The sequence below is a fragment of the Canis lupus genome, chromosome 34 (genome assembly GCF_011100685.1).
Source record: "Canis lupus familiaris isolate Mischka breed German Shepherd chromosome 34, alternate assembly UU_Cfam_GSD_1.0, whole genome shotgun sequence".
NCBI classification, from domain to species: Eukaryota; Metazoa; Chordata; class Mammalia; order Carnivora; family Canidae; genus Canis; species Canis lupus.
In genome coordinates, this window is record NC_049255.1 from 34,885,991 (window position 1) to 34,911,930 (window position 25,940).

Consider the following 25,940-nt stretch of genomic DNA (forward strand, 5'->3'; position numbering starts at 1 on the left):
GGAGCATTGCTATCTTAATACTTCTCTTTCTGTTCATGGACATGGTATATTTTGCCATTTATTTAGGTCTTCAGTTTCTCTCAGCAGTATTTTATAGTTTTTAAATTTGATGTTTTGATCATATTTTAAAAGTTATGTTTCTATGTATCTGTTTATGAGTTTTTTGTAAATGGTATTTTTATATTTAAAACTTTTGAATATGTATGTGTGTATATATGTAATTTTTAAAATTGATCTGAAACCTTAATTAATATATTAATTCAAGTAAGTTTTTGGTTGATGCCTTAGCATTTTCTATATATTTGAATAATACAAGGGTTAGAGGTGCTGGCCTCCCCTCACAGTCCAAAATCCACAGTAAACTTTTGATTCCCTGAAACTTAACTACTGTTGACCAGAAACCTTACCAATAACATAAAAAGTTACTGCATATTTTATAGATGTATTATATACTGTATTCTCACAATAAAGTAAGCTAGAGAAAAGAAAATGTTAAGAAAATCATAAAAGAAAATACATTTACAGTGCTGTACTGTATTTATTGATACCATAAGTTGATGTTGCTTGCTCACAAGATGAATATTTGTCTGTCAGTACCTACATCAGTTATTGTCTTATATGGTATAAATACTGTGGCTGTTACATATATAGCTAACACTAGATGTTAAAAATGGAAAATAATGTGAAAAAGAAATTCATGTTTATTTACCAGTATAATGATTCATGCGTTGATAACAAAGAAGCAACGATATGATTGCTTTTGGTAGCTTAGCCTGTACACTAATGAATGAATCATTATAATATTTTTGTGGCAGGGGCACCTAGGTGGCTCATTTGGTTAAGTGTCTGACTCTTGGTTTTGGCTCAGGACATGATCTCAGGGTCATGAGATCAAGCCCTGTGTCAGGCTCCGTGCTCAGCATGGAGTCTGCCTGAGATTCTTTCCCCTTCCCTTTCTGTCCCCTACCCCAAATCACACACACTCTCTCTCTTTCTCTCAAATAAATAAAATCTTCAAAATTTTTATGGCATATACTATTACAGTCATATTTGTAATGCAGTGTTGGAAACATTGTTAAATTTTTTAAAAAAACCCCTTACCTGTGATGATAGGCTGATACATAGTTTCTCCAATTAGGAGAGAGGGGAGCATACTGTGTGGTAGTGTTAATCTTTGAAAACAGAGTTATTAAAACAGAGAATTAACACATTATTAACGTTACATTAAATATCACTCAGCTTGTGCCTATGTAGGAGACGTCATCTTCTTCCACTCAAGCTTGTTGCATGATGGTTTACATGGTGAATACTTAGGTGATGATGTTGATGATGACGCAAAAATGTGTCTTGTGGTTCTTGCCATACAGTTATTAGACTTTCGCACAAAGATGCTCACACACACACACACACACACACACACAAACAGATAAGCTTATTAACTGTACAGCATGATTATTTACTGCTCGTTAAGTGCAAGGGGACCATTATAAAGGTCTTCATCCTCCTCATCTTTGCACTGAGTAGGCTGAGGAGGGTGGCAAAGGTAGAGGACGTGGAAGGAGAGTCAGGAGGCAGACGCACTTGGCGTAACTTTATGGAAATACATTATGATTTCTGTCTGATATTTTTTGCTCTTTCATTTCTCTAAAAAAATGTGCCTATAGGGTACCAATCCTCCTCCTACCATTTGCTTTAGCTTCTCTGCTGGTATTAGAAAAGAGTCCATATCGTAAGAGTAAACAGCAACCTTAAATAAGCAGAACCTGTATTGCCTGCAGGTTGGCAGATGCAGTTTGGTTTCTGGTGCTGCTGCTTCCACATATTCTTATGATCTTGGCCCAGGTTTGGAGGTACTCAAGTCATTTCCTGTTAATTCCTCTAGCGTGGTGTCCATTAGCTCTTGAATTTCTTAAAAACTCGTGTCTTGAAACCCTTTCCCTCCACCTGCATTTTATTTACTTATTTACTTTTGCTGCATTCACAGTCTCTTTCGTGATTTCTCTGATTGGTTCCGTTGTGAGTCCTGTGAAGTCATGCACTACATCTGGACACCGTTTTCTCCAGCAGGACTTTGTTTCAGGTTTGATGGCATTTGCAGTGGCGCAGTCCTTCCAGGCTTTGCTGATGATCTCTCCACCAGGGTTCTCTTCCGTAGCATTGGCAATCCTTTCCATAGAGTGCCATGTGTAACGGGCCCTGGAGGTCCCTTGATCCCCTGATGTAGAGGCTGAATTGGAGGCATTGTGTCTGGAGGCAAGCAGGTCACTTTAATGCCTTGGCTTGAACCACTGGGGTTCCGGGGTTTGTAATAGGGGTCCTTTCGTGCAAGGTGCTATGCGGAGATGATTAAGTCAGCATCACGTGGTGTTTTAAGTAGATGCTCCTAGCACCTGAGCCGACTGCAAATAGGAGGTGGCTAGGAGATTGTTACAGTAGTACAGTATATACAACAGTTAATTTAATGCAGTTATGATTTCATACTGCATCTCTCACGCCTGTTTACATTTCTCTTGACTGTAAATGGTGCCTTGGGCAGCCTGTAAGTATTTGTGTAAGTTTTGATTACGTTTACGTTTTTATAATAAATTTGTGTGTATTTCATGGTAGTAAATGTTAAAACAGACTAGTATAATATATCTACACATATTTTATGCACTCGTGGCATACCTTTTTGTTAATTTTTTTCCATATTTCTAAGCTACACAGTTCATGTCTGAGTTTTTTTCAAACTGTCACGGATCTCCAAAAAATTTTCCCATAAGTTTATTGAAAAAATCTACATGTAAATGGGGCTGCACCGCAGAACCCCTTATTGTTCAAGGGTCAACTGTATATATGCATCACCTACAAATAGTTTTACTTTCCCTTTCTAATCTCTGCTCTTTTTTTCCCCCCTTGCCTTACCGAACTGGCTAGGATATCCTAAAATGGTGGATTGAAGTGATCAGAGCAGATATCCTTGCCTTGTTCCCAGTTTTAAGGGGAAAGTAAGTGGTCAGTCTTTCACAGTTAAGTAGATGATAGATGTTCTTTCTCAAGTTGAGGAAATTTCCCACAACTCTAACTTTGCTGAGAGGGCTGAGAGGTGTTTTTTGTTTTTTGTTTTTTTTTTATCATGACTGGATATTGAATTTTGTCAAAAACTTTTTCTGCATCTCTCAATATTATCATATGATTTGTTTTCCTTTATTCTGCTAATGTAAATAGGTTTCTTTTTCATAGGGACTTTCTCCTCAAAGTAAGGAAAAATTATTAGGAAAAAAAACTATTACTCAATTTTAATGCTTGAACATCTTAGTATCATTCATGGAATGTAGGTTCAGGAGCATGATTTAGACACTTTGCATCTCATAACCTCCATAAAATATAAACTAAAAAAGCACCGTATATGTATTTAGGTAGAATTATTTGTCTTAAGGGATACACCTGCCCAAAAAAACTTGTTTTAATCTCTGAAACTTCCACCTTTAGTGTTGACACTTTAAAAAACAACAACAATCAATCCAAGGAGATGTGTATGTTCTATTTTCTGAACCCTGAGGGAGTGGAAACAAATTAGGCAAGTGTTTATGGTCTTAGAGTAAGCTGGTGCGGGACTTGGGTGCCACTGTGGTTGGTTGGTGAGGCTATCCCAGATTGGGAGCTGTTGAGGACAGGCTTCCCTCAGGTAACTGGCTTGGTTCACTTTCTCAGCAATAACAAACAGCCATGGTTTTAGAAGCCATAGAAAACTGAACTTGAGCAGTGTCATCATCTCTGTAGTTGTTGAGTCATCCCAGGAGCTGTATTCAGTAGTGGGGGACCTCTGAGTAAGGTCTCAGGAATTACTGAGTATGTATTTCTGACTGGTACTTCCTAGGTCATTGTATGATCACTTTCCCTTTGCTTAAGAGCAAGGCTAAAATTGATGATAATCAGTGACAACCAGGAAGCAGTCTGTAGTTCAAATGTGCTTTGATGACAAAACCTCTTGTATGAGTGTGTTTGCTAAGCAGTCATCCTATCTGTATTTGGACGTTTCTGGTGGTGGTGCAAACACAAGTTCCCAAACGAATATATCCTCCTTTCCAACAACTCTAATCCTTATGACCCTTGAACTGTTGCTGTTTTGAATAGCTTTCCCGGGTTTGTTAATTATTTCAGGCATATTGCTATTTATTGGTATCTTAAAATTTTGTAGCAAAAAGATAATAACTAATACAAGGTATAGAACTCCTTTTTCCCTAATTCTGAACATTGTACTTATATTATCAGTTCCCAACAAGGTGATGCAGAGGTAAATAAGAAGTAAATGCAGTAAATAAGAAGACACAGTCATATTGTGAGGGAAGAATATGTTAAAATATACATCACCAGAATATTAACTTCTGTTTAAGCAAACTTAGGGCTTTGGGTAAAAATTAATGGTAGCTGTATGGAAAACTGAATCATATCTGTATAACCTAATTTTTTCAAGAACATTGGAAGGATCTGGAGGAAGCAGTGCACATATATCTTGACTTTCTCATACCGTTGATTTAATTATGAGAAATGTAATCATCAACAATCCAGGGAAACATAGTTTAGCTCAGATGATACCACGATTAGATGGTGGGACCGTCATACAGAGACATCATAAAGGGTATGATGCTGGTGTGGATAGCTTTTATCAGTTAACCTTCCAGAGGTCAGGCTGGGACCCAGTTTTATTTCATCAGTTTTTGATCCATGATTAGTGACGCACTGTGTATATCTTTATTTGTATGCTAGAAATACTGGAAACAAGTCAAAATAATCTGGATAAATTGGGTGCTTAAAAACTGGACAAAGTCAAATGAAGGTCAATTAATTTTATAAGTAGAAAGTTCAGATTGCTAAATGATTGGCTTTGTCCCTGTTCCTGGCAGAAAACCCCCCTGGGCCAGGATGAATCACAAAGTGGTTGAGCCATCAACAACTATAATACGAGTATATGCAGAGTACCACACTTCATAAGTCTGTGCTCCGGTTCAGAATATTTATATGAGGCTGGCAGCAGGCAAAAGGTATAGTGAAGGCTTCTAGTGAATGAAAATTGTGTAATAGAAGTAGGGACATATTCAGCAGGAGGGGAAAGATAATGAGTAAGAACCAGTTAGACATATATTGTATTAAGTACAGTGGGCTAAAATGCTGTACAGATAGGCCAAAAATGCAATGGCTCAAATCTAGTACAAGTTTCTTTGTTGTAGGTGGATATTTCAGGTCATTGGGTAGCTCACAGTTGTAGGTGGGTATTTCAGGTCATTGGGTGGCTGTGCATATTCAGGGGCCCAGCTGATGGTAGCTCTGCTGCCTTCACCATGTGTGTGTGTGTTTTTTTTTTTTTTTTTTTTTTGAGTTGTTCTGGTTGTCCACAGGAAGGTGAGCTCAGCCCTGAAGTGGGTAATAGTACATCTGCTTACATCCCTTTGGCTAGAAATCACCTTTGCATCCATACCCAACTACAAAGGAGTTTCCATAGCTGGGAAATACAGGTCAGCTCTGGGCTTCAGAAAAAGAAGGGGACATAGATTTTGAGAGCCACTGGCAATTTCTGCCAAACTATAGCTAAATTGACAGCAGATTTCTCATCAGCAATAGAATTTAGAACACAAGAGACTAATATTTCAACTTAGAATTCAATATTAGTTAAGCCATCATTCGAGATTGAAGATCAGCTAGGGAAAAGATATCAAAGTATCCCACAGGCACACTGAGGCAACAATTACATCTCTGCAACTGACTCTGAAAACATCCTGAAGATTGGCAGAACCAATCTAGTCAGAGATAGAAGGCCACATTGAAAGGAGTTGGATAAGTAGAAATGCAGTCTAGAACCAAACTCCCCACTGTGACTCACTACAAACAGGAAGCATGGAAGAGCAAGGGGCACTGGGCACCCTAGGCCTGGAAACCCACTCTGGGAAAATAAGTCCCTTTAACATCTGGCTTTGAAAATCAGCCCAGGCTTAACTTTGGGAGAGTCCGCGGGTGCCCAGAAACCCAAGTCCTTGCCCTTCTAGAGCCAGCACACTAAATAACTTTCTGGAGACACAGCATAGAAGCTGCAGTTTGAAAAGCCCCTGGGGTATACATGAAGGAGATTTATTGATTAGTCTTAGGTGCTGCAGGGACAGGAATCTGCAGATTTCTCCTGCAATGGAAGCGCTGGGATGCCATTTTTCTTACCCTCCCTTAGCCCAGACAGCCAGACACTTGCAGGAGCCAGTTCAAACATTCTCCATCTACCTTGCTAACACTGTGTGCTCTGGTCCAGAGTTCCCTGCAGACTCATCCCTCCCAGCCCACCTGCCTCTGCAGGTACCACTCCAAGGGGATTCGTGTCCTAGGGAGGCAAAGGAAATAATCCCACACACTTGCATACCCTGAGTTCCTGCAGGCAAACCTCTTAGGTAGCGGCTGGGGGAGCAAGCCCTTCCCTGCAGTGTGCCTGCAGCTATGGCAGCAGTTAATTGCAGATAGTTAGGCTGAGTGCCAGCCCCGCCCACCCAATGAGCCCACCACAGCTGCAGCTGGGCCTCTCAACAGCACAGGCAGTAAACTCTGCTCAGTGTATCCACAGTAGGTGAAGCAGGTCATTGCAGCCAGGTGGGCTAAAGGCCAGCGCCATCCACTAGCATGCCCAGCCAGTGCAGGAGGACTGATGCGACCCACACAGGGAATACCCCTGGAGAACTGGTATTGTGGCCAGCAGGGATTATGCCATAGGGAACCACAGAACCTTTTCTACACAAGGCCACTACTTTCAAGACTAGGAGACAGCTGACCTACCTAATACATAGAAACAAATACAGAGTTAGACAAAATGAAGAAAAAAAGGAATATGTCCCAAATGAAAGAACAAGACAAAAATCACAGAAAGAGAGCTAAATGAAATGGAGACAAATAAGCAATATACCTGATGCAGAGTTTAAATTAATGGTCATGAAGATACTCACTGGCCTTGGGGGAAAGAATGGATGAATGAACTCTGAGAACTTCAACAAAGAGATAGAAAATATAAAAAAGAACCAGTCAGAGATGAAGAATACAATAATTGAATAAAAACCACTCTAGAAGTAATCAGCAGGAAATTAAAGGATTTGGAAGAATGGATCAGAAATCTGGAAGAAGGGTAATGGAAAACAACCAAGCTGAATGGCCAAAACAAAAAAAGGAAAATAAAATACAAGAATAGATTAAGGGAACTCTGTGACATCATCACGCATAATAACATTCACTTTCTATGGATCCCAGAAGGAGAAGAGAGAAGGGAGCAAAAAACATATTTGAAAAAATATTAGCTGAAAATCTCTCTAATCTGGGGAAGGAAAAAGATATCCAGGTTCAAGAAGGACAGAAATCCGCTAACAAGATGAACCCAAGAAGGGGCACACCAAAACACACAATAATAAAAAATGGCAAAAAGTAGTGATAAAGATCATCTTAAAAACAAGAGAAAATAGTTATACACAGGGAAACACCGTAAGGCTGTCAGCTCAGTTTTCAGCAGAAACTGTGGGCGAGAAAGGAGTGGCATGATATGCTCAACATGCTGAATGGAAAAAACTACAACATAGAATACTCTCCACCAAGGTTGTCATTCAGAGTTGAAGGAGAGAGTTTCCCAAACAAAAGTTAAAGGAGTTCATCACCAGTAAACCAGCCTTACAAGAAATGTTAAACAGAATTCTTTAAGTGGGAAGAAAGGGCCATAAGGAAAAGAAAATTATGAAAGGAAAAAATTTCACAGGTAAAAGCCAACGTCTAGTAAAGGTAGTAGATTCACCACTAATAAAAAGCCAGGGGAGGTCAAAACGACAACAACAAAAAATCGTAAAATCAGTTGTATCTAACAAAATTAGTCAAAGGATACACAAAATGAAAAGATGTAAAATATGACCTACATAAAATGTGGAGGAGGGAGTGGAAGCTTAATGCTTTTGGAATATGTTTGAATAGGATGCCTGGGTGGCTCAGCGGTTGAGCGTCTGCCTTTGGCTCAGGTTGTGATCCTGGGATCCGGGATTGAGTCCCACATTGGGGTCCCTGCGGGGAGCCTGCTTCCTCTGCCTGTGTCTCTGCCTCTCTCTCTCTCTCTCTCTCTGCATCTCTCATGAATAAATCTTTTTTAAAAAATGTGTTTGAATTTAAATGACCATTAATTTAATATAGACTCTTACACAGGATGCTAAAAATAACCCAATGGCAATCACAATCAAAAACCTCTAACAGATATACAAAAAATAAAGAGAAAGGAATCCAAACATAACACTCAAGAAAGCCACCAAATCACAAGAAGGGAACAGAGAAGAACTAGAAAAAGAACCAGAAAACCGTGAACAAGATAGAAATAAGTATGTACCTATCAACAATTACTTTAAATGTACTAAATGCTCCCACAAAAAGATGTAACTGAATGGATTAAAAAACAGCATCCATCTATATACTGCCTGCAAGAGACTCATTTCAGACCTAAATACACATACAGACTGAAAATGAAGAGATGGTAATAGATATTCTCTATGGAAGCAAAGCAAAACAAAACAAAGAAAACTGAAGGCATAATTTAGAGAAAATAGATTTTAAAACAAAGACTATAGCAAGAGACAGGGGCATTAGTTAATGATAAAGGTATCAATCCAACAATAGGACATAACAATTGTAAAGATCTATACACCCAACATAGGGGCACCCAAATACATGAAGCAAATATTTATTGGCATAAAGGGAGAAATTGAGAGTAATAAATAGTAGGAGACTTTAACACCCCCACTTACATCAATGAATAGATCATCCAAACTGAAAATCAACAAGGAAGCAATGGCTTTGAAAGGCCAGGGGAGGTCAAAGGTGGACTTAATAGATCTATAAAGAACATTCTGTCAAAAATACGCAGCAGAATACACATTCTTTTCAAGTGCACATGGAATAGTCCCCAGGACAGATTACATGTTAGGTCACAAAACAAGTCTGAATAAATTTAAGAAGATCCAAATCATGTCAAGCATCTTTTCTGACCACAATAGTATGAAACTAGAAGTCACAAGAAAAAATCTAGAAAAACCACAAACAAATAAAGGCTAAAATATACTAAACAACCAGTGGGTCAACGAAGAAATCAACAAAATAAAAAATACATGGAGACAAATAAATGAAAACACAATGATCTAAAAATCTTTAGGACACAAAAGCAGTTCTGAGAGGGAAGTTTAAAGCAATACAGGCCTATCTCAAGAAACAAAAAAAATCTCAAATAATCTAACTTTACCTAAAGGAACAAGAAAAAGAACAAACAAAACCCAAACTTAGTAGAAGGAAGAAAATAATAAATATTAGAGTGGAAAACACTGAAATAGAAACTTAAAAAACAACAACAGAAAAGATCAGTGAAACTAAGAGGTGGTTCTTTGAAAAGATAAACAAAATTGTTAAACTTTAACCAGACTCACCCAAGAAAGAAAAAGGGAGGACTTAAATAAATAAAATGAGAAACAAGGAAAAGTAAAACCACCACACAAATGCAAAGGGTTATAATACTATAAAAAATTACATGCCAACAAATTGGACAACCTAGAAGAAATGGATGAATCCCTGGAAACATACACTCTTCCAAAACTGAATCAGGAATAATACAAAATTTGAACAGACTGGTAACAAATTGAATCAGTTATCAAAAAACAAATGTAAGTCCAGAATGAGGTGCTTTCACGGGAGAATTCCACCAAACACCTCAAGAGTTAATACCTATTTTTCTCAAACTATTCCAAAAAATAAAAGAGGAAGGAAAACTCCCAAATTCATTTTACAAGTCCAGGATTAGCCTGATACCAAAACTAGACAAAGACATTACAAATGAAACAAAACTATAGGCCAATATTCCTGATAAACATAGATATCAAAATTCTCAATGAAATGTTAGCAAAGCTAATTGTAATACATTAAAAATATCATTCACCATAATCAAGTGGGATTTATTCTAGGGATGTGAGAGTGGCTCGATATTTGCAATTCAATCAGTGTAATGTATTACATTAACAAAAGAAGGTTAAAAACCATGTGACCATTTCAATAGATGCAGAGAAAGCATTTGGCAAAGTACAACATCCAGTGATGATAAAAACCCACAACAAAGCGGGTTTAGAGGAAACATATGTCCACATAATACTCAATGGTGAAAAACGGAGAGCTTTTCCGATAAGATCAGGAACAAGACAAGGATATTTATATTCTCCACTTTTATTTAACATAGTACTGGAAGTCCTAGCCTTGGCAGTCAGACAAGAAAAAGAAACAAAAGGCATCCAAATTGGTAAGGAAGAAGTAAATCTTTCACTATTTGCAAATGACATGGTATTATATAGAGAAATCCCTAAAGATTCCACCAAAAAACTATTAGAATTCAGTAAGCCTGAAGGATACAAAATTAATATACAGAAATCTCTTGTATTTCTATATATTTATAATGAAGTAGCAGAAAGAAATTAAGAAAATACCATTTGCATATTGCATCAAAAAGAATAAAATACCTAGGAGTAAATTTAACCAAGGAGCTGAAAGACCTGTACTCTGAAAACTATAAAACACTGATGACAGAAATTGAAGACAACACAAATGGAAAGGTATTCCATGCTCATGGAATGGAAGAATTTTACTACTCAAAGCAAGCTACAGACTCAGTGTCTGCAATCTCTATCAAAATACCAGTCGCATTTTTCACAGAACTAGAGCAAACAATCCTAACATTTGTATGGAACCACAAAAGACCCGTAAGAGCAGAGCAATCTTGAGAAAGAACAAAACTAGAGGTATTGCAATCCCAGATTTCAAGGTACACTACAAAACTGTAGTAATCAAAACGACATGGTACTGACACAAAAAAATAGACACATAGATCAATGGAACAGGAAAAAGCCTATAAATAAACCCATGCTTATATAGTCAATCTGTGACAAAGGGGGCAAGAATATCCAATGGGAAGAAGACGCCTTCAATAAATGGTGTTGGGAAAACTGGACAGCTACATGCCAAAGAATGAAACTGGATCACTGTCTAACACCATACACAAAAATAAAGTCAAAATGGATTAGAGAACTAAATGTGAGACCTAAAACCATAAAACCCCTAAAAGAAAAATAGACAGTAATCTCTTAGGCATCGCCCTTAGCAACATTTTTCTGGATATGCCCTTCAGGCAAAGGAAACAAAACCAAAATAAACTATTGGGACTACATCAAAATAAAAGGCTTTTACACAGCAAAGGTAACCATGGACAAGACAAAAGGACAGCCTACTGAATGGGAAAAATATTTTCAAATGATATTATTTGATAAGGGGTTTTTATCTAAAACACATAAAGAATTTTTACAACTCAACACCAAAAAAAAAAAACCAAAACTATGTATGAGGTGAAACTTTGTTGGGGAGCAGCGTAGTGTCACCATCTCCCAGATTTACCCTGGAGGTTACTTACTGATCACAGGAGGGAGAAGGTGCCCAGCAGACACCTCAGGGAAATACAAGTCAAAACCACCATGAGATATCACCTCACACCTGTCAGGATGGCTAAAATCAAAACCACAGAAAATAACTATTGGTAAGGATATGGAGAAAAAGGAACCCTCGTGCACTGTTGGTAGAAATGAACACTAGTGCAGCCACTGTGGAAGACAGTGTAGAGGTTCCTCAAAAAACTGAAAATAGAACTATCCTATGATCCAGTAATTGTACTACTGGGTATTTACCCCAAGAAAATGAAAACATTTGTGCAAAAAGATATATGCACCCCTATATTTATTGCAGTATTATTTACAACAGTCAAGATATGGAAGCAACCCAAGTGTCTGTAGATAAATGAGTGGATAAAGAAGGTACAAGTACACACACACACACACACACACACAAATACAAATGGAATAGAACTCAGCTATAAAAAAGAATGAAATCTTGCCATTTGGACAACATGGGTGGAGCTAAAGGGCATTCTGCTAAGTGAAATAAAAATACCACATGATTTCACTTATATGAGGAGTCTTAAAAACAAGACTACTAACCAGGGATCCCTGGGTGGCGCAGCGGTTTGGCGCCTGCCTTTGGCCCAGGGCGCGATCCTGGAGACCCGGGATCGAATCCCACGTTGGGCTCCCGGTGCATGGAGCCTGCTTCTCCCTCTGCCTGTGTCTCTGCCTCTCTCTCTCTCTGTGACTATCATAAATAAATAAAAATTAAAAAAAAAAAAAACAAGACTACTAACCCAGAAAACAAACTCTTAACTACAGAGAACAGAGTGGCTGTTGCCAGATGGGAGATGGATGGTGCGATGGACAAAAGTGGTGAAGCAAATTCAGAGGACAAACTTCCAAGTATAAAGCCGGTCAGTCATGGAAATGAAAAGTGCAGCATGGGGAATATATTCAATAATCTGTGACAATGTGGTATGGTAACAAATGATGACCAGTTATTGTGGTAAGAAAAAAAAAAAAAAAAAGGAAGTCAGCAGTCACTATGGAGAATTTGGTGATAACCAACAGAAGTATATAAGCGTTTACCCTCTGACTGGGCAGTTTCACTCCTAGTAATTTTTCTGGAGGAAACACCTCCACAGATCACTTTTGCAGAAGATGCTTAGGAGCTATAAACCAGAAACAAGTAGTAAGTGGGTGGTGGATATGCTTGGAGGAGGATAAGGATGGAAATGGGACTTTCCTGAGTATTCTTTCATATATAGTTTTACTTTGAACCATGTAAATATTTTACATATTCAATTACATAAAATTAAATAGAATGAAAACAAAGCAAATCCTATAATTGAATATACAAAGAGCAACTAATAAAAACAGATTGATTGTAAACATAAAGTGAAAAACTAAGAATTTGGTAACTTTAACACTGTGTTAAAGTCACTGTGTGACTATACACGTAGTGGGATATGGTCTCAGGACAAAAAGAGGGGAAAAGAAATGTTACCCTTTATTTTATTGTTAGTTGTTGGCAATGGTGTCAGTGTGGTAAGTCAGAAACTAGTTTGTATTGTAGTCAGAGCAAATAAATCAAAATACTAATGCAATTGGGAACCAGATTCTAATTATGGGAGAAGGGAGATAAAATTTTGGAATGAGGTAAGGTGAGAGGAGGAATCCTGTGATGCTGGCTTTGAATTGGAGGTTATCATCAGTATGAACTCTTGGTTTTTAAAAAAATGAGTTTCTAGCTCCACCTACTGAAAGGGCCTAGACACAGTGACACCCCAGTGCAAGGTGCATACCTTGAGCTCAGATTTTGCTGTCTAAATACCTTTTTTTTTTTTTTCCAATAAAAGGAACTAGGGTTCCTTGAAAATAAAAAAATGACTCTGGGTCAGCAGAAGGTCAAGATGCCAGAAAGCAAACGAGCACTTAAAGCCCAAGACATATCAAGAGGACACAGGAGCTAGCTTGAAAGAACTCTAATGGGAGAAATTTGGAAAACCTTTGGGCATTCACAAGAAAAATGATGGCAGTGGATTATATAACACATTGAGTAAAAACAAATCCAAAATATAGTTCCAGGAAAAAAACAATTGCCCATTTGTGAAAGCAGAATGAATCCTAGAATTAGAAAAATCACTGTTTTGCAATTCCCCATATGGTCATTGATTCAGGCAAGGACGATAAACTATGTATGAGGTGAAACTTTGTTGGGGAGCAGCGTAGTGTCACCGTCTCCCAGATTTACCCTGGAGGTTACTTACTGATCACAGGAGGGAGAAGGTGCCCAGCAGACACCTCAGGCAAGTGATCTGACCTCACACGAGCAGTAACAAGACCAACTGACATGACGGGAAGCATGACCTAGATGGTGGTTTTGTGGAACATGTTTAATACTGAGGACAGTGATTGCAGGGGGCCATCAGCATCCTGATTTGAGATAAAGAATGTTGGGGAACGGTGTGCCCTAAAAATAGATGAATACAGACTCATGTCTTTTTTTTTTTTTCAGACTCATGTCTTAAAGTAAAATTTCCTTATTGTCATTTTCAAATATAACTTTGATTTTTACCCAAGTAACAGAGGTGCCTTATTCAAAGGAGTGTCTAGTTGGGTCACAGATTTATTCAGGACTTAAAAAAAAAAAAAAGTCCTTTCTCTGCTGGCTCCTCACAGGCAACTTCAGTTCCTTTCGTTGATGGTATTTACCTTCCTACCTCTGGTAACATGCTTACTACACAAACGGCATTTCTCCCTCTAAGCATTACCTGTTTACTCCCTAAGGGGAAGGTGATGATTTAAGCCTCTTCTGTCCTGCTGGGCAGCCCCACAACCATTGCAATACCCATGCACACTTCCCAGGCCCCGGGCCGTCAAGATTACTATGTTCTAATCATGTTTAGAGCACTGTCAAGTGTTGACTTGAGGACTCTGCAGAAACCGTCCCCGGCTAGCCACCGTCGCCTGTGTATTACCATTACATTTCCTTTCCTCAACAGCTTGTTTTCCCTTGGTTTCTTTTCTTCTTTATTTCTTTATATTTCTCGCTAGTTCAGCCTTAAACTCTTCCCTATTCTGTAACTCTCTTCAGGTACACTCAAAGGGACTTGGGATATCCATCTTCTAGAAATTTCTCCTGTAGCTGTATGCTTTACTCTGATTTATATGGAGTGCTGTACATCTGGTGTATAAATACACTTTGCCCTCCTTTTCCACCTCAGGAGCCTTCTTCCCCTCTTCTAATGCATTCTCCATTGCCTTGGTTCCATGATTTTCTCTCTCTCTCTCTCTGTTTTTGTTTTGTTTTTTAGTTTCTTCTCTTGTTTTGATGGGATATGCCTTCTGTTGGCTTCCTGAGAACTTAAAGTGATGCAGACATTTTTAAGACCTCACATGCCTAAAGATGGCTTTGTTTTGTAGAAGTACTTATTTGAAAAAAATTAAAATAAAAAAAAAGTACTTATTTGACCATTTAGCTGGGTATAGAATTCTGCATCAGAAATTTTTCTCATTCTGGGAAACAAACAAGGGGTGGTGGAAAGGGAGGTGGGCGGGAGGTGGGGGTGACTGGGTGACAGGCACTGAGGGGGGCACCTGATGGGATGAGCACTGGGTGTTATGCTATATGTTGGCAAATTGAACTCCAATTAAAAATATATATATGTAAAAAAACAAAAAAGAAAAAATAAAAAGAAAAAATTTTTTCACATTAAAGGCTTCAAAGCTTCTTAAACTGAGTACTTAAATCATTTGTAAGTTGAGAGTTGTACCAATTGTAAATAACTTAGTTTTTCCTTATTCAGTGTATTTAATTTTTGGAATACTTGATACATTCATGTGATTAGGAGGACTTTAGTAGTAGGGAAAATGTATATATTGCCAGATAGGCAGTTTCTAACCTATATGAGCCTATATAACCATTTCTAACTTGTTAAGTGTCCTTAAGTTTCATTATGCATATAAGGAATATGTTTTTAACTATCCTTTTTCTCTCCCCCCTTTTACACAGAATGGTGATGCATTCTGTGTACTCTTCTGTGTCTTGCTTTTTTTTCCTTAACAGTGTATCTTGGAGACATGTCCACATCAGTATGTGGAGAGTTTGCTCATCTTTGAAAGACAGCCCCATTCTATTACACTGGTTATGTGTGTCATAATTTATTTAACGGTTTTCTTACTGATGGACATTTAGATTATTTCCATTCCTTTCTTACCATGAACAGTACTTCCATGAATAATCTTAAAAACTCCCAATTTTTCATTCATACAAGTAAATTTGTAAGATAAATCCTGAGGAGTGGAATTCTTGGCTCAAAGAGTATTTATTTATTTATTTGCTTACTTATTTATTTTTAAGATTTTATTTATTTATTAATGAGACATACAGAGAGAGAGACAGAGACACAGGCAGAGGGAGAAGCAGGCTCCATGCAGGCAACCCGATGTGGGACTCAATCCTGGGTCTCCAGGATCAGGCCCTGGACTGAAGGCAGCGCTAAACCACTGAGCCAGCCAGGCTGCCCACGAAGAATATTTATACTGTGTTTGTAACTTTGACAGATATTGCCAAGTTGCTTTTATTTATTTTTTTTAAGATTTTTATTTATTTATTTATTCATAAGAGACACAGAAAAAGAGAGGCAGAGACACAGGTAGAGGGAGAAGCAGACTTCCTGTGGGGAGCCTGATGTGGGACTCGATCCCAGGACCCAGGATCATGACCTGAGCCAAAGGCAGACATTCAATCACTGAGCCACCCAGGAGCCCCAACCAAATTGCTTTTCACAGGAGGTATACCAGTTACACTCCAACAGCCTCACAGAGAAAAATATTCTGTTGATGAATTTTGGAGGCAAACAGTATCATTTTTAAGAAGCAAACAGTATAGTTTAAGTTTCTATGTTTCTTTTTTGTAAGTGATGCTGACCATCTCTCCATATGTTTAACAACCCATTTTATTTATGTGTGTTAATTGCCTCTTTGAATCCCTTGCTCATTTTACTATCTCACTATTGGGCTTTGGTATTCTTTTAATTTATTATTTTTTTTAAATTTTATTTATTTGAGAGTGTGAGCTCACGAGATGAGAGGAGGGGCAGTGGGAGAGGGAGAAGCAGACTCCCCGCTGAGCAGGGAGCCCGATGCAGGGCTCAATCCCAGGACCCTGGAATCATGAGTTGAGCTAAAAGCAGATGTTTAACTTACTGAGCCACCCAGGTGCCCTTATTTATTTATTTATTTTTAAGTGGGCTCCATGCCCAATGTGGGGCTTGAACTCACAACCCTAATATTAAGTCATGTGCCCTACTAAATGAGCCAGGCAGGCACCCCTTGAACTTTGATTTCTTTTCCTGTTTAATCCAAGAGTACTTTATAGTTAGGGAGACTAACATTTTATAATGATCCCCCACCCCCAGTTTGTTTCCTTTAGATTTTGCCTATATTTTTTATGCCCGCAAAGTTTTTTAGTTTTTCTTGTTTGATTTTTGGTTGAACTACTTACCCCTTAGAGTTAAGGGTATCTCTGGCTTCCAGTGTTGCTGAGGAGCCCAACCCCATTCTCACCCTTTTATTTTTTACAGATCTTCTTTTAAAAAACTGAAGTACAGACACAGAGAGCCATACATAAAAATGTATAGTTTAATGGACTATGAGACAAATACCCTTGTAACTGCCACTCAGATAAAGAACTAGGCCTCTGTCCCATACAGCCCTTCTGTGTGACGTCTCCCCATACCCAGTTCCCTTTCCCCAGAGTAACACGGCTCATAGAGCAGTCACTTTCTTGCATTTCTAAAAAACCGTTTTATCACCCAAATGCGTATCCCTGGAGACTTTAGTTTACTCTTTTAAAAAATTATTTGAGAGATCTTTCCTTTTTTTTAAAAAAAAAAAAAAAAAAGGCTCCACTCCCAGCGTGGAGCCCAACATGAGGCTCGAACTCACGACCACCTGAGATCAAGACCTGAACTGAGATCGAGAGCCAGACACTCCACAGACTGAGCCACCCAGGTGCCCCTGACATGTCTTCAGTCTCTTTTTTGGACTCTGCTGATTGCTTCTCCATTCCGTTTTCCCCTTGTTTTTCTATTGAAGAACTGAACCATTGGACCTTCCGAGTTTTCCGCAGTGGAACTTTTGCTGATGACGCACTCATGGTACCACCCAGTGTTTCCCTCTGTCCTCTGTATTTCTTTTCTTGATGGACGTATAATTAACATACAGTAAACTGCACATACTTCCTGTGTACAGTTGCTACCTTCTGCCCTATGTTTGCACCCACGAAAAGATCCCCAGCATCAGGATTGTAAATACAACTATCACCCCCAAAAGTTCCTTGTGCTTCTTTGTAGTTTCTCCCCATTGCCTCTCTGGATCTCCTCTCAACTAAGGATCTGCTTCCCTTATCACAGCAAGTGTGTATTTTCTAAGATTTTATATAAATGGAATCATGCAGTGCACACTTCTCTTTTTTCTTTGGGCGTGGCCTCTTTCATTCAACATAATTATGAGATTATGTTGAGATCCATCCCTCTTGGGCCTCTTTCATTCAACATAACTATGAGATGAATTGAGATTCATCCCTATTGTTGCAAGTTTCGATACTTTTCTTCCTTTTTCTTGCTGAGCAGTATTCCATTGTGTGGATACACCACTGTTCATTCAGTTGTTGATAGGGATGTGAATTGCTCCCACCTCGTGTCCTCTGTATTTCTTTCAGATTGGCAGCTGATCTGGAGATTGTGTCAGACTCAGGGTCAGTCTGTAGGAGACAGAGAACGTCTGGTTTCTCTCCTGTTGTGACGATGATAGTGATAGTTGGTTAATGTTCCTATCTGTTAATTCCTGGGTAGGAGGTTGGGGAAGAAGAGTTAGTTGCAAAACGATGGAATTCTAAGTCTACGATTTATTTTACATTCTGCAAGTCGGAATCCTCTTTAAAGAGATACTTGCCCTCATCTGCTACTTGGTTATCCAGGCGGCCCTCTTTTATGGGGCAGGTAAATGCTTTCTTCTTTCCCTTAATTTACCTGTTTTGAAGATATCTAATCCAGGTCTCATTTCTTTGAATGAAACCTGTTCTTTTTATCTTTCTGTTGGAAAACTAGTGATCTCTTTACTGTTTTGAAATTCCTAATGATGTGCCTCCATGTGGGTCTGTTTTCTTCCATCAAGGTGTGGGCACTGATGGACTCTCTTACTCTTGAAAAACTAGTTCTAGAAAATGTTATAGCCCTTTTCTTTTATTTCTTCCCTTCTAGATCATTCACTTTCTGTGACAGCCATTATTGAGATTTTGTACCTGTTGGAATGGTTATCTAATTTTGTCCTTTACCTTATTCTGTTTTTGGGAATTTCCTGAATTTTCTAACTCATGTTCAGCTTATCATTTCTGCCATGATCATATTTTTATTTTCCAAGAGTGCTTTCTTGTTTTCTGTTGTCATTTTTAAATTGCCTCTCTTCATGTTTCATGGATGAAGTATTTCCTCCCTGAAAGCAATGAGTTTCTAAATAAAGTTTTCTTCTAACATTGATTCTCTTTCCTCCAAGTTGTCTTTTTCAGTCCTTGTGGATTTGACTTTTCATAGTTGAGATTTTCTTTGGATGTCTGGTTCTTTGGATGTCTAGTCATATTGATCAGTAGGGCACTATCTAGTATATTTCCTTAGAGAAGACTCAAGCTCAATATCGTTAGATATTTTTGTGATAATGGTATTCCTAAAACCCAAAAGTGGAAAAGGCGGCTGCACAGGTCTCAACATTTAACATGTGTATTTTGTCTTAGTCTCCCTGTTTTCAGCATTCTCAAAATTTTTCAGGGTCCAGAGACCATCCCTTTTACTCTTGCCAGAGAAAACCTCCATTCTTATTCCATGGAGAGGTAGTCATCTGTTGTACTGAGTCAGAGAAGGGACCTGGGATCTAATTTTTTTTTTTTTTCTCTCCTGTCTACTATAAATTCTTTTGTCCTTGGAGGTTTTTGCCTTTAAAAAATTTCATGAAAAATTTCAAACATACATACAAATAAATAGAATTACCATTAACCTGTGACCAGTCCTGCCCCATCTATGCTCCCATCAACCCCCACCCCGGCCAGACCTATATACTGTGTTGTTTTGAAGCAAATTCCAGAGAACGTATCTCATCTAAATATTTCATTATGTATTTTTACATCTTTTAAGTTGCCATAGAAGTTGTGTAGGGCTAACATAACAAAATATTACATACTGGCTTAAATATCTATTTTCTCATAATTTCAGAGGCTAGAAGTCCAAGATCAAGGCCTCAACAAATTTGGTTTCTCCAGAGGCCTGTCTCCTTGGCTTGCAGATAGCCACCTTCTAGCATGTCCTTGTGTGGCCTTTCCTCTGTGTGCGCCCTGCCTATGTGTCTCTTGTGTGTGTGCAAATCTCACCTTATGAGGATACCAGTCAGATTGGGCTAGGTCCCATCCAAGTGGCCTCATTTCATTTTAATTTTCTCTTTCAAGGCCTCATATTCAAATACAGTCACGTTCTGAGGTACTGGAGATTAGGGCTTCCACATATGAATTTGGGGGCCACAGTTTAGCCAATCACAAAATACCATTATAATGCCAAAAAATTAATAACTCATTAATACCCCCAAATTTCTATGCAGTGTTCTAATTTCCAGTTGTCTTATAAATGAAATTCTTTTGTTTCATTGAACTCAGATAAGTTCTACACATTGCACTTATTTGATATTATCTGAAATCTCATTTAATCTTTTGTTACTGAGACAATTTATTGAGCAGATAAGTTGTTTGTCGTGGAGAGTTGAGTACCATCTGGATTTTGCTTATTGAATCTTCTGGGGTTATTTAACATGTTTTTTTCTTTTCTTTTCTTTTTTTGTTAAATATTTGAATCTGCAGGCCTGGTCAGGTTCCGTTTTCAGCAAGTCTACTTCATAGGTAGTGGTACATCCTTCCATCTCTTCCTTTGGTTGTTAGTAGCTGCTGATGATCATTGGCTGCTTCCATTTAATACATCAGGAGTTACAGAATGGTGATTTTCACTTTTTATTATTCCTTTTTCACTTTAATTAGAGTGCTTCTATAAAAGTAAATATCCCCTCACTTACTGTTCTTGTCACCAAGTGGTAAAGAAAGAAAGAAAAAAGAAAAGAAAGGGAAGAAATAAGGAAGTGTTTTGTTTTCTGTTTTTACCAGTTTAAAAACATAGTGACTTGTTTTCCTGGTGTCCTCACCTGTGACAAATTAGGTTTGTTTGTTCATTTTAGAATTGGGTACAAATTCAACTTAGTTTAGTGGCAGTATGAGAACGAGTAGAGGTAATTGTATTTATTCAAAATGCCATCTTTCATTGGAAGTTATATCATAATTTATATAGCTAGTTTCTTATTGTTGGTATTTAAATTAATTCCGGGCTTTCACTTGTATATCCAATACTGTGAGATGAACATCCTTAAAAATAAATAAACCGTACGCTCATTTTCAGTGTACAGTTTGAATTTTGAAAAATGTATTCTCAAGAGAGTCGAACCACCACCTCAATCCAAATATAGAACATTTGCGTCTCTACAGAAAGTTGCCTGGTGCCCTCTTGCCACCACCTGGCCTCAGATTTTCCCTCATGGTCTGTCTGGTTTATGGATTTGTTTTGCTATTTTGGAATTCCATATGATGGGAACCATGCAGTCAGTACTCTTTTGTGTTGGGTTCTTTTCATTCAGCACATTTCTGAGATTTATCCCTGTGTAGCACATATCCTTTTTAGTCATTCCTTTTAATTGCCGAGAAGTACACTGTATGGATACACTACAATTTGTTTATTCATTCTCCTATTGATGGACGTATGAAACATTTCCAGTTTGGACCCATGAATGTGCTGCTACGCACATTTGTGTACACATTTTGTGGACATATGTTTTCATTTCTCTTGGCTAAATAGCTAATAGTACGGTTACTGGATGAAGTGGGAATTGAATGTTTAACATTGTCAGAAAGCTCCAAACTGATGGAGCAGGGTCTGAGAGGTCGAGTTGTTCTATTTCCTTGCCATCACACGTATTGTCAGTCTTCTAAATTTTACTATTCTAGTGGGTGTGCAGCGGTATCTCATTGTGGTTTTCATTTGCATTTGTGTCTTTTCAGTGTGTCTGTTCAAAGCTTTTGCCCATTTTTCTAATGGGCTAATTGTCTTACTCAGTGGTGAGACTCCTTTTACATTCTGGATTCAAGTCACTGGTCACATTTTACATTTTCTCCCAGCCTGTAGCTTTCCTTTTTCCTAACAATGCTTTGAAAAAGAAATATTTAGGACAGCCCTGGTGGGTCAGCGGTTTAGCACCGCCTGCAGCCCAGGTGTGACCCTGGAGACCCAGGATTGAGTCCCATGTCGGGCTCCCTGCATGAAGCCTGCTTTTCCCTCTGCCTGTGTCTCTGCCTCTCTCTCTCCTCTCTGTGTATTCTCCTGAATAAATAAATATTTTTTAAAAATACTATGTCTTAAAAAATAAAAATAAAAATAATAAAAAAATAAAAAAATAAAAAAATACTGTGTTTTCATGGGACACCTGGGTGGTTCAGTGGTTGAGCGTCTGCCTTTGGCCCAGGTCATGACCCCGGAGTCCCAATTGAGTTCCACATCGGGCTCCCTGCATGGAGCCTGCCTCTCTCTCTGTCTCTCTCATGAATACATCTTTTAAAATCTTTAAAAAATGAAAAAAGAAAACTTAAAAAAAAATACTGAGTCTTCCAACCCATGGTATATGTGTGAATTTAGATCTTTGATTTGTGTTGTTTAAAATTTTCAAAATACTGTGCTTGCATGTGCTTTGTCAAATTTAACCATAAATGTTTCAAATTTTTAGCACTGCTACTGTTATTTCATTTTTCAATTGTTTATCACTAGTGTCTAGAAATAGAATTTTTTAAAAACCTGTGCCCTTGCTAAATTTGTTACTTTTAGTAGCTTTATTATAGGTTTAGATTTCTAAGAACATGATCCATGATTATAGTTTTCTTTCTTTCCAGTCTGCATGCCTTATATTTCCTCTTAAGGCCTTATTGTACTGGATAGAACTTCCAAAAAAATGTTGAGGAGTGAAGGGTGGATCTTAAGTGGGAAAATGAGGCCATTCCTTCATCACTAAGCATGAGGTTAGGTTTTAGGGTTTCTTTATAGCTGCTTTTTATCTGGCTCGGAAGTTCCCTCTTATTATTTGTGAAAGTTTTAATCACGTTGGGTTTTGTTACTTTTTCTGTGTCAATTCAGATTATCTTAACAGTTTTTCTCCTTTATTCTGGTAACAGTGAATTACATTATATTGATTTTCTAATGTTAAACCAAGCTTGCATTGGCTGTGATGTATTAGGGTATATTATTATTTTTATATATAGATGGGTTTAATTTGATAATATTTTAAGGGTTTTTTTGGACAATGTTCTTGAGGGATGTTGATTTATAATTTAGTTTTCCTAAAATGTCTTTGTTTTTGGTATCACGGAGATTCTGGTCAAGGATGTTAGGAGGCATTTCTATCTTTATCTGTGTAAGTTTGGTATTTTTCCCTTAAATGTTTAATATAATTTAGCAATGAAGACATCTGACCCTATGTTTTCTTTGTGGGAAGATTTTAAAGTGCAAAATCTGTTTCTTTAATAGAGATTGTTAGGGATGTTTCTGAATGAGATTTGGTATTGTCCTTCCAGAAATTTGTTTCATGACAGTTGTCTCATTTATTAAGATTATTCGTAATTGTCCTTTGTTATCCTTTTAATGTTTGTAGGATGTGTAGTGAGGTCCTCCCTTTCCTTATTTTGGCAGGTTCTTACTTAGTTTGGCTGAGGTTTTATCAATTTGTTGTTTTGTTTTTCCAGAGAACCAGCTTTTGGTTCATTGGTTGTTCTCTTTGTTTTATAAACTTCATTGTTTTCTGCTCTTATAGCCTTCCTTTAGCTTACTTTGGGTTTAATTCGCCTTTTTTTTTTAAGGTAGAAACTTAGGTCACTGAATTGAGACCTTCTTTTCCAATGCAGACAAATATAATTAGAACCAAACAATGCAAAAGCAGTTAATGTAAGGGAAATTAAACCTGAATTTTTACTTTACCAATTTTCTGACATTTGCACTGTTACTTTTTCTTTTTTTCTTTAAGATTTATTTATTCATTCATGACAGACACAGAAAGAGAGGCAGAGACATTGGCAGAGGGAGAAGCAGGCTCCCTACAGGAGCCCGATGTGGGACTCGATCCCAGGATCCTGGGATCACGACCTGAGCCAAAGGCAAACACCCAACCACTGAGCCACTCAGACATCCCGCACTGTTACTTTTCAAAGTAGTTTTCTACTATAGCTTTTTAAAATTCTGATAATATTAATAATACATGCTGTTGAAAAATTTCAAAGTACATGAAACTGAGTTAGGATAGGCCATAAGAAATAATCACAAAATCCAAGCAGCTTGATACGACAGACTTTTATTTCTTGTTCACATCATCCACTGTGAATCATCAGGGGCTTTGCTCCAGTCACTCAAGGACCCAGGTTGACAGAGGATGCACCATTTCAGGCCGTACCATCTGGAACACGTGGCCTCTTTATTCCCTGTGGCAGGAGGAGAGAGCACTGAAGGGCTCTCCTCTGCAATTAAATGCTTTGGCCTCATAGCCCTTTGGCTAGAAAGAGCCACATCGTGGGCCCACCTAATAGTTAAGGGTCAAGGAACTGAAATCTCCCCGTGGGCCTAGACACAGAGAAGTAGGTAGGAGTGAGCACCGCGATTGTATACTCCAGGAAGAAGAGATCACCTGTCACCCTACTCTGAGGTAATCCCTACTCCGGTCTTCCTGCCAAGCCTCGCTGACCTTCCTCATGGCCAGCCTTATGTTTGGGATTGGTGGGAAGTACTCCTCTGATCTAACTAATCATTGAGTTTGTATTCTGTTGTGTTCTCTACCTTTGCAGCTCTTATGTGATTTTATCAGTCTATGAATGAGACTTGGGAAAGGGCATGTCAAGAATTCTTTTCTAGGTGCCTTAACAACATGGAAATATCAAGTTTCTTTTTAAAACCTTGCTTTAGAGTATCTCTGAAAAATACACAAGTAACTGGTAACCATAGTTTTATCTAGGGAGGGAACTGGACTGGATCGTGAGGAGTCGGGGCTGAGGGGTGTTGAAAGGGTGGGAAAGATGAATAATTTTCACAGCATACACTTCTATAACTTGACTTTTGTGCCATGTAAATTATATTATGTATTTTTAAAAACAAGTAAAAACCTGTTTCCTGTATTTTAACTTCCTATATTGAATTTAATTATACTGTGGAAATGTATAAAAACATGTTTCTTCAAAAGTTGTCAGAGTTGAATGACATTTTGTTCTTTCACTGAGTTTTGACACATCGAGCCAGGACAATATTTTGAAAAGTTTATTTATAGTTACCTTTTGAAGGAATAAAATTACGTTATCCACATAGACTAGTTTAGTTACAGCCCTTTGGGTACCAGTAATCAACACAGTCACTTTTATTTGGATTGTTACCTTTTCAGAAAGTTGTTTCAAATACATAAATTTTTTTACAATTCCAGTTGTGAGTTGAGCCATAATGTAGCTTACTGAAGAACATGAGCTTTGAATTCAGAACTGAGCTTGAACCTCAGCTCCAACGTTTATTAGTCATCCAACCTCAGGAAATGTATTTATTTATGCCTATTTCCTTATGGGGGAGAAATACCTACCTTTTGTGATTGTTGTAAGGGTTAGGTAAAAGGTACATATACCCCTGGAAGAGGGTCAGTATGTTGTTTCTGCTATAGGCTTTCTCCGTTCATTGGGATCAGCAAATCTAGCTACAGTGCTCATTCCATTTTCTGTACAAGAGTAGACCACAGGGTTAACCCTGCTCCTCTCTACATACTGCTCTTTAGTGCAAATGGTTCTGTCAGACTTTTTTGAGACTGTATAACACAACTATTGGACTATAGTATTATGTATTTTTATTCTCAAGTCTCTCATTGTGTACATAGGACTCTGCAAAAAGCTACATGATGTGTGATATCACAACTGATCAACTACAGATGAGAATTCAGCTACCTGCTGTTGAGCTCAACACCAAAGCAGTTTCTGAAATGTGAAAAAAATGCCATTCTGCTCACTAAATTTTTCTGTTTGGGAAAATACAGTAATTTTTCCTTAATATTATTATTATTATTATTTTTTTTTTTTTTTGCTTATGTTAACATGCAACAAGTCAAAAGGTCCTGAAACCAAATAGTTTGAGAACTATTGGTTTAGACTCTGAAGCCTAGAGGTAAAAACTGCAATGCAAGCAAGACTTCTTTAAAGAGATGCCATGTTCTATATACCCACATCTCAGGGTCTTTGGGGGGACTTCAACCTAAACGTATCCCCTTTCTTCCTTTTCCTGAAAAAAAAAAATATAAGCAGTTAATGACTGGCTCTAATCCCACAGAAAGTTG

At 38.0% G+C, this 25,940-nt stretch overlaps 2 protein-coding genes across 9 annotated transcripts in view; one reads left to right on the top strand and one right to left on the bottom strand.

Moving 5' to 3' along the window:
• GPR160 (G protein-coupled receptor 160) overlaps nucleotides 1-25,940 on the top strand; it is a 46,317-nt gene that overhangs the window by 14,648 nt on the left and 5,729 nt on the right. The window lies entirely within an intron of this gene.
• The window catches only part of PHC3 (polyhomeotic homolog 3), an 86,896-nt gene continuing 85,829 nt past the window's right edge, over nucleotides 24,874-25,940 (bottom strand). For 5 of the 6 annotated variants that reach the window (XM_038583861.1, XM_038583864.1, XM_038583863.1 and 2 more), the window contains one exon: nucleotides 24,875-25,885. The gene's annotated coding sequence lies outside the window, so the exon portion shown is untranslated. Of the gene's footprint in view, nucleotides 25,886-25,940 lie in introns of all 6 variants that reach the window. The other variant, XM_038583859.1, reaches the window with a different exon arrangement.